We start from the raw sequence: 9,516 nt of genomic DNA, 5'->3' as shown, positions 1-9,516 counted from the left end.
ACAATGACAAAGATCGCCCGTAAAGCCCGCGTCGACTCCTGGGACAAGTGTTGCTAGGGTGCGCCAATGAAGGCTGGCACGAGAGGTGTGGTGGAGCCAACACCATCGATATCGCACGCACACCCCTACATACATACATACAGGTGTAAACAATCACACGTACGCACACGTACATCAAATTCACACACACTCCATACCAAAGAACCCCCGATAGCTTACACTGTTGGAGCAAGTGCTGTTATCCAGCACCTTTTCAGGCAACACGGCATACGAGGGGGTTGGTGGCCAGCACCATGCCCGGCCGCCTTTATCTCCCCAGTGGTGATGTGCAAATACCTCACCAGGTGCTCATTTGAGGGCGGAGTCGACCTAGGGGAGGCCCAGGACCGATTCAGATAATCGCCACTGGTGGTGTCCGTGAGCAGGAATCGAACTCAAGTCGGACACACACCGCACACACACACCACACGCACACACACACACCGCACACAAACACACACACCGCACACACACACCACACGCACACACACACCACACGCACACACACCACACACACACACCGCACACAAACACACACACCGCACACACACACACACCACACGTACACACACCGCACACACACACCACACGCACACACACCGCACGCACACACACAACCACCACACGCACACACACACCACACGCACACACAAACACACCGCACACACACCGCACACACACAACCACCACTCCGCACGCACACCGCACGCACACACACCGCACACACAACCACCACACGCACACACACACCACACGCACACACAAACACACCGCACACACACCGCACACACACAACCACCACACCACACGCACACACACCGCACGCACACACACCGCACGTACACACACAACCACCACACGCACACACACACCACACGCACACACAAACACACCGCATACACACCGCACACACACCACACGCACACGCACACACCGTACGCATACACACCGCACACACACACACACCGCACACACACAACCACCACACCACACACACAACCACCACACCACACGCACACACACCGCACGCACGCACACACACCGCACGTACACCGCACACACACACACACACACCGCACACACACACCGCACACACACAACCACCACTCCGCACGCACACACACACACCGCACACACACACACCGCACACACCCCGCGCGCGCACACCGCACACATACCGCACACACACACACCGCACACACACACACCACACGCACACACCGCAAACACACAATCACCACTCCGCACGCACGCACACACCGCACACATACCGCACACACACACACACACCACACACACACCACACACACACCGCACACAACCCGCGCGCACACAACCACCACCCCGCACGCTTGCCTGCCATCACATCGCACTCACGCCTCGGCTCCCACCCACCCCGTGACCCTCGCCGATTTCCAACACCAACAACACCAAAGACAACAACACCAACAACATCAACAACACCACCACCTAAGAGAACAACAACATCAACAACACCACCAAAGACAACAACATGAACAACAACATGAACAACAACAACATCACGAATGACAACACCAACAACATCACCAATGACAACACCACCACCACCTAAGACAACAACAACAATAACACCACCAAAGACAACAACAACAACATGAACAACAACATGAACAACAACAACATCACGAATGACAACACCAACAACAACACCACCACCAAAGACAACACCAACAACATGAACAACACCAAAGACAACATGAACAACAACATCACCAAAGACAACAACAACACCACCAACAACAACACACCGCTGTGGAATGGCGCGCGGCATCTCTCTCATCCATCACTGTCACACAGGGCACATCGCATCGCCGCACATCGTCATCACAGAGGGGTTCGGCCCATCATGCCTGCCACCGAGGTCGATACATTTAGTACCGCTTTGTGGGAAATTTGAACGGTGGCTGTCCTACGGGGTACAATCACCCACCACTGGTTCTGCAGGGCTGTAAATAAATACATATATAACCAGCCAATCACCCGTGCCTCGGTGTCACCTGCTCTGAGTGACATTGATGTTACTTACATCGCTGGGTCATAGGCCTCCCCCATATTAGCGGTGGGGGTTGTTTTGACCATACTTCACCACAGTGATCAATGCGGGTTGGTGAAGCGGGGTCGGGGGGGGGAGTTAACCCTAATGTACACGTGTCGTCGTATACGCGAGTGCATCCGTCTGTAGTGGCATAGTGCTGGCTGCTGCCAGAGAAAGGGATCTGCGGTGTCGTCCGGCAGTCCTGACGTCAGCAGGCCACGACATTCACGAGAGGGGTGGTCCGGGAGGGGGGGGAAGGTCACAGAAGGGGCCACCAGGAACCCGCTGGTAGGTTCCAGAAAGGGGGCGTGGCCGGGGCGGAGCGAGGCCACGTTGGCAGTGTCGGAGGGGTCCCTGTGACTGGAGTTGGGATGAGTCCTCGTCGTGCTGCTCACGTTCATCGCCACCGTTCTTCTCCTCGTCGTCTCCGTGTGCACCACCCCGGGACGCCCCGAGTCAGGCAGCCTACCAGCTGTTCTAGCGAGCTTGCGCCCTCCACAAGGCGGCACTAATAATTCCTTGTGTTATCACGATAGTGCTTGTTAAATAAAGAAGTGCCTCCATGTCTTGCTGTCTCCAAGTTAGTCATTACACGTCTGTTGATGTCTAATACGTGTGTGTGTGTCAGTGCTTATGTGTGTGTGTGTGTCAGTGCTTACGTGTGTGTGTGTGTCAGTCCTTACGTGTGTCTGTGTGTGTCAGTCCTTACGTGTGTGTGTGTCAGTGCTTACGTGTGTGTGTGGCAGTGCTTACGTGTGTGTGTGTGTGTCAGTGCTTACGTGTGTGTGTGTGTCAGTGCTTACGTGTGTGTCTGTGTGTGTCAGTCCTTACGTGTGTGTCTGTGTGTGTCAGTCCTTACGTGTGTGTCTGTGTGTGTCAGTCCTTACGTGTGTGTGTGTGTGTCAGTGCTTACGTGTGTGTGTGGCAGTGCTTACGTGTGTGTGTGTCAGTGCTTACGTGCACGCTTTTGGTTAATATTGTGCTAGTGTACACGTATGTATGCGCCAACGTGTACACAGGTTCACGTGTGTGTACACAGGTTCACGTGTGTGTACACAGGTTCACGTGTGTGTACACGTGAGCGTGTGTGTATACAGGCTCATGTGTGTGTCCACGTGAGCGTGTGTATACTCAGGTTCACGTGTGTGTACTCAGGTTCACGTGTGTGTACACAGGTTCACGTGTGTGTACACAGGTTCACGTGTGTATACTCAGGTTCACGTGTGTGTACTCAGGTTCACGTGTGTGTACACAGGTTCACGTGTGTGTTCACAGGTTCACGTGTGTACACAGGTTCACGTGTGTACACAGGTTCACGTGTGTGTACACAGCTTCACGTGTGTACACAGGTTCACGTGTGTGTACACAGGTTCACGTGTGTGTACTCAGGTTCACGTGTGTACACAGGTTCACGTGTGTGTACTCAGGTTCACGTGTGTGTACACAGGTTCACGTGTGTACACAGGTTCACGTGTGTGTACACAAGTTCACGTGTGTACACAGGTTCACGTGTGTGTACTCAGGTTCACGTGTGTGTACACAGGTTCACGTGTGTGTACACAGGTTCACGTGTGTGTACACGTGAGCGTGCGTGTACGCAGGTTCACGTGTGTGTACGCAGGTTCACGTGTGTGTACGCACGTTCACGTGTGTGTACACGTGAGCGTGTGTGTATACAGGCTCATGTGTGTGTCCACGTGAGCGTGTGTATACTCAGGTTCACGTGTGTGTACTCAGGTTCACGTGTTTGTACTCAGGTTCACGTGTGTACACAGGTTCACGTGTGTGTACTCAGGTTCACGTGTGTGTACTCAGGTTCACGTGTGTACACAGGTTCACGTGTGTGTACTCAGGTTCACGTGTGTACACAGGTTCACGTGTGTGTACACAAGTTCACGTGTGTACACAGGTTCACGTGTGTGTTCACAGGTTCACGTGTGTGTACACAGGTTCACGTGTGTGTTCGCAGGTTCACGTGTGTGTTCGCAGGTTCACGTGTGTGTATTCAGGTTCACGTGTGTTCACAGGTTCACGTGTGTGTACACGTGAGCGTGTGTGTCCACGTGAGCGTGTGTGTACACAGGTTCACGTGTGTGTACACAGGTTCACGTGTGTGTATACAGGTCCACGTGTGTGTTCACAGGTTCACGTGTGTGTACAGAGGTTCACGTGTGTACACAGGTTCACGTGTGTGTCCACGTGAACGTGTGTGTACACAGGTTCACGTGTGTACACACAGGTTCACGTGTGTGTACACGTGAGCGCGTGTGTCTCGTCTCACCTGGAAGATCTCTGCCTGCGCTGTCGTGCGTCAAGAAGTGGCGGCGGAAGTTGTTTGATCCCAGCCGCTCACGACCCCCGCGGGACCCCCTTTTACCCCCCTCTTCAGCCCCCCACCACCCCTTCTTTCCGCCTTTCTCCCACCATCTCCCACCCCCCATCGGCCGTGCCCATCAATAAATGATGCCTTCTCATTACATCCCTTTGCAGGTTCAAAGGCTCAGAGAGAATGAACGCCCCGACGCACGATTATCTATCTAATGCGTAGAGACGGCCGTGACGGAGTGACTGATGTGCACCTTAGAGACGCTCCCGAAGGGCCAGAGAGACGAGATGTGACACGAACGTAGTCGGAATGATGGTCAGCAGTCACAACGGAGTGGCAGACGGTGGGATAGATCGGTGTGGCAGCATATCCGGCAGGGAGATGGAGCGATGAAATAATTTCGTCATTGCCGATTTGCAGGATCCTGGCAGATGACGAAGGCTTATGTGGAGGAGGCCTTCCCCTAGCGTTGGATTGATCATGGGCTGATGATGATTATGATGCCCAGGACTCGATTGGACAAATGTGATTTTTTTTAATTGAAATTTGGACCGCAAATGTCACGTGGGTTCATTCACCGCGCTAGGCACTCGTACAGCCACGTTCCTCCACCGTTGGGCATGGTGGACCGAGTAACTTGCGGCACGTGGTGGATTGTGACACGCGGCCATTAAATGGAGACCTGGGAGGTGAAGGAGACCTCGGGGTTTGTTGTTTGATTTGGCGCACTCAGGAAAGGTGGTGAATACCAGATCGCTTCCCGGTCCGAGAAGTTTGAAAATGTAAGGGCGCGATGATTCTCGAGCGAGGAAGACGTGAAAGAGTGGGGGGGGGGGGGGGGGGGGGTATGGGAGCAGTGGCGTAGTGGTTAGCGCATTGCGCCATGGCTACCACCAGTGGCAATGATCTGAAACGGTGCTGGGCCTCTCCTAGTTCGACTCGGCCTCAAATTAGTACCTGGTGCCACTAGGGAGACAAAGGCGACCGGGCGTGGTGCTCGCCACCCACTCCCTCATGCGCCATGCCAGCCTTCATAGGTACACGCTAACAGCACTTGCCCCAAAGAGTCCGCAAAGGCTACACGGAGGATCTTTGTCTCTGGCTTTGGGAGGGGAGAGGAAGCGGAGGAGCGGGGGAGTTGGGGTTGAGAGGAGCCCCAGCCCCCACCCCCGCCCCCACCCCGCCCCCTGTTCCCCCGGGACGCCCCGAGGGGAGGGGTGGGGGCGATGAGCCTGGCCGTGCCTGGCTCTGCGCCAGCTCCTTGCTCGTGCTAAGCCGCCGCGGCGCGCGCTCGCGTCTCGTGCAGCGGGGATCACGGAGCCGCGGGCCCCCACCCCGCATCGCAGGCAAAGATCGCCCGTATAGCCTTGAGCAGGCTGACGGGGCAAGTGCTGCGTGGCGAGCGCCTATGAAGGCCGGCACGGCACACGAGGGGGCTGTGTGGCCAGCACCACGCCCGGCAGCCTTCGTCTCCCCATTGATTATGTTTACACACCGAGCAAGGTGCTCATTGAAGGCTGAGTCGACCTAGGGGAGTTCCCAGGAGCAGTTCAAATATTCACCGCTGTTATTGAGTGGTCGCTGGGATGGCAGCGTCGCGCTAACCACTGCGCACAACGACATCATCACAGGGCTGTGTTTGTTACATCACACACACACCATCACACACACCATCACACAACAAACAACAACCGCCATTCGCCATTAAGTGGCGGTGACGTCACCACGACGCTTGTGCCAGGCTATGTGCACCTTGAGGCCACGTGAAGTGTCGAACGCCCGCTGGCAGGAGGTCACGGGGCAGACCCAGGTGCCACGGGTCGACTGACTAAGATGACTGGCTGATGCACCACCTGTGCCCCCTACTGTGCCAACTTCCTGTGCTTTAGCCACCCGGCGCTCCGATCGCTGTTGTGAGCGTCGCTCCTCCGCCCTCCGTTGTTGTTGGAGGGCGACTGCCTCCACTGCCCAGAAGCGTCTTTCACGAGCCTCCTCCACAGAGGCCGATCTTGACACCGCTGGTACCAGTCATCGGCAAGTCCACTCAGCTCCACGTCCTCCTGTACCACATCACTCCATCTCTTTTCTAGCCCGTGCCGCGCCCGTTTAGCCCCCTCGATTCGGCCGAACAAAAGCTGTTTCGGCATGCGGTGACTGGGCATGCGGGCTACATGACCCAGCCAACGCAGCCTTGCCCGCCGGAGGAGCTCACTGATGGGACCTTGCCCAGATCTTTCAAGGATTTGTGAGCTCCTCACACAACCCAGCCTGGTTAAACCCAGGATGGATCGTAGGTAGGCCAGCCTAAATGTTTCCAATCGGCGAAGATGCTCCATTAGGGGGGGTCCACGTTTCGCAAGCGTAGAGAAGTAAGGGAATGACCGTGGCCGAGAAGACTTGAAGCTTCGTGCGGAGTCGTTCCGGATGACCGCTGCTAAGTATGATCTTGAGTTTTGAAAATTTTTGATACTGCTACTGATGCTCCTGCTGTTATGGAGTGACTCATGCAACCAGCCATTGCTGCAAAGTTTGGTCGTACATGTTGTTTATCGTTTATTCTTAAATTTGAATCACAGTTCCTATGATCACTGTTACATTGTTTTTATAGCTTTATTTTGGTGATTTTGAAAACTTTTGGTTTAGCCATGTTTGTTTGTTGTAGTACAGAGTTAGCCTGATAACTTGAATCTAAATTGTTTTATGGTTATTGTTTGACTTACTGGGATTTTTGCACAGCATTGAATACGGTGTTTTTTTCTGGAAGACTTTTGCTGTTTTTTCCTGAATTCTTCTGTTGCGCGTAGTCACTTTAAGATGTTTCTTGTTCATGTTTTTGTTTGTTGCACCCGAGTCAAGAGCCGCATGGCTCACATGGTTATTCCTAATAAATTAAACTGAAAAGGTAGCTTCCACACAGCGTTATGCAACTGATGAAAAGATAATGCCGCTCGACTGATTCTGAGTGAGACCTCTTCTGCCAAACTGGAGCCGGTCATGAGCACACTGCCCAGGTATGGGAAACTCTCTCCACAACTGCCCCATCACCGATTTGGAGTTGTGGGGGTGGAGTGTCCGATGGTACAAAATACCCAGGCAGGTGCTTAGTTTTGGTGGGGCTGATGGTCAGGCCCCACCTCTTAGTGGCACGCTCTAGTTTCAGCAGCAGCGCCTCCAACTCCGCCTCTGAGTGAGCGGCAATTACCAAATCATCGGCATACATAACGTGGTTGGCCAATAGGGAGCCATCCCTTGACCGCACCCGGGCATCGATCAACCTCCCATTGTATCTGTACCAGATGGAAATTCCTCTGGTACAGCCATCAAAGGCTTCACGAATTACACACACACCATCACACACACACACACCATCACACACCATCACACACACCATCATCACCACCACAAGAGGGTGGTTCAACTCAGAGGCAGTCATTCTTGGAGGCACTTATTTTATTATACACACAATCTCCCTTCAATCACCCTACAGTCGCCTAGGCTACACACATCCTAGCATATACACAACACTAGCCGTCTAACACCGATGGTGCTGACCGATACAGCCACCAACCGTATAGCAGCGCAATATCAAGCGACGACGACTGCGGCGACGAAGAGAAGAATGGCGACGAAGACGACGCCGATGGACTGGAGCAGCACGGCGGGGACCCCACTTACAGTCGACAGCCCCGAGGTCCTCCACAGGGGCCCCTCTTATACTGTCAGCGTGGCCTGGCTCCGCCCCCGGCCACGCCCCCTTTCTAGAACCTACCAGTGGGTTCCTGGTGTGCCCCTTCTGTGACCTTTCCCATCGACCCCCCTCTGGTGTATCACGTGGCCTGCTGACGTCAGGGCTGCCGTAAGCCGAAGATCCCCTTCCCCGCCAGCAGCTAGCGCTATGCTGCTACACGACTTATTCTATGCCACTACACCTGTGTAACGCCCTGTCATTGGTGTGTGACTCAACGAACACTGCAATTGGCACGTCGTAAAAAAACACACAGCATCGACTGCACGCGTCACATCACATACCATGACAGTCGTGACACACCCCGCGCACCAGCCGTTGCACGTGTCAACTCGCACAGCCCCTGCAGCATGGGTGGGTATCCATTGTGTCAACGGGTGTGTCTTATCGTAGGGAGCGGTTATAATGCTGGGCTACGAACCCAGCCACCCGAGTCCGAATCTCGCTCACGGCCAACAGTGGTGACGATAACTTGAACCGGTCCTGGGTCTCCCCTAGGTCGACTCAAATGAGTACCTGGTACGGTGTGTAAACATCGTCACTGGGGAGACAAAGGCGGCCGGGCGTGGTGCTGGCCACCCATGCCCTCGTGTGCCTTACCGGCCTTCATAGGTGCTCGCTAACAGCATTTGTTCCAAGAGTGTCTAAAGGCTACGTGGGGAATCTTTGTCTTGTTGAGCACGTGTGTGATGCAGTGTGGCCGCGGCTACACGACGCCCTCGTGTGCCATTCCGGTCTTTATAGGCGTTCGCTAACAACACTTGCCCCAGTAGTCTTTGTAATTACATGGGTGATGTGCGTGTGTGAGTAAATGTTCGTGTGGGCGTGTGTGTGATCGTGTGACCCAGTTCAATTCCGGCTCACAGCCAACACTAGTGACGATGATCTGAACCTGGGACACCCTTGGTCGACACGGCCTCAAATAAGTACCTGGTGCAGTGTATAAACATCGCCACTGGGGAGCCAAAAGCGGCATGGCGTGGTGCTGTCCGCACACTCCCTCGTGTACCGAACCGGCCTCCATACGTGGCCGCTAACAGCACTTGCCCCAAAAGTCTGTTCAGGCAATGAGGGATCTTGTCTCTGTCTTGAATCCGTGTGCATGTGTGTCATGCTGAGTGTTTACATTACACGGAGATGCATACCTTACTACCTTTCGTCAAACTCACTGCGAGGTCCATAAACATTAACCCAGTGCCTACTTAGTGACGGAACGGAGCTGGTGGCCGGCTTGCAGCCCTTAGATTCCACTGCTGGATGAAGGCCTCACCCCCCCCCCGCCCCCCCCCCAAAAGCGTAGCCATCGCGCCCCACTCTGACACCACTGAC

Source organism: Petromyzon marinus, chromosome 15 (genome assembly GCF_048934315.1).
Source record: "Petromyzon marinus isolate PM22_M1 ecotype Great Lakes invasive population chromosome 15, UKy_Petmar_22M1.pri1.0, whole genome shotgun sequence".
Lineage (NCBI taxonomy): Eukaryota > Metazoa > Chordata > Hyperoartia > Petromyzontiformes > Petromyzontidae > Petromyzon > Petromyzon marinus.
Note: the sequence above shows the minus strand (reverse complement) of the source record.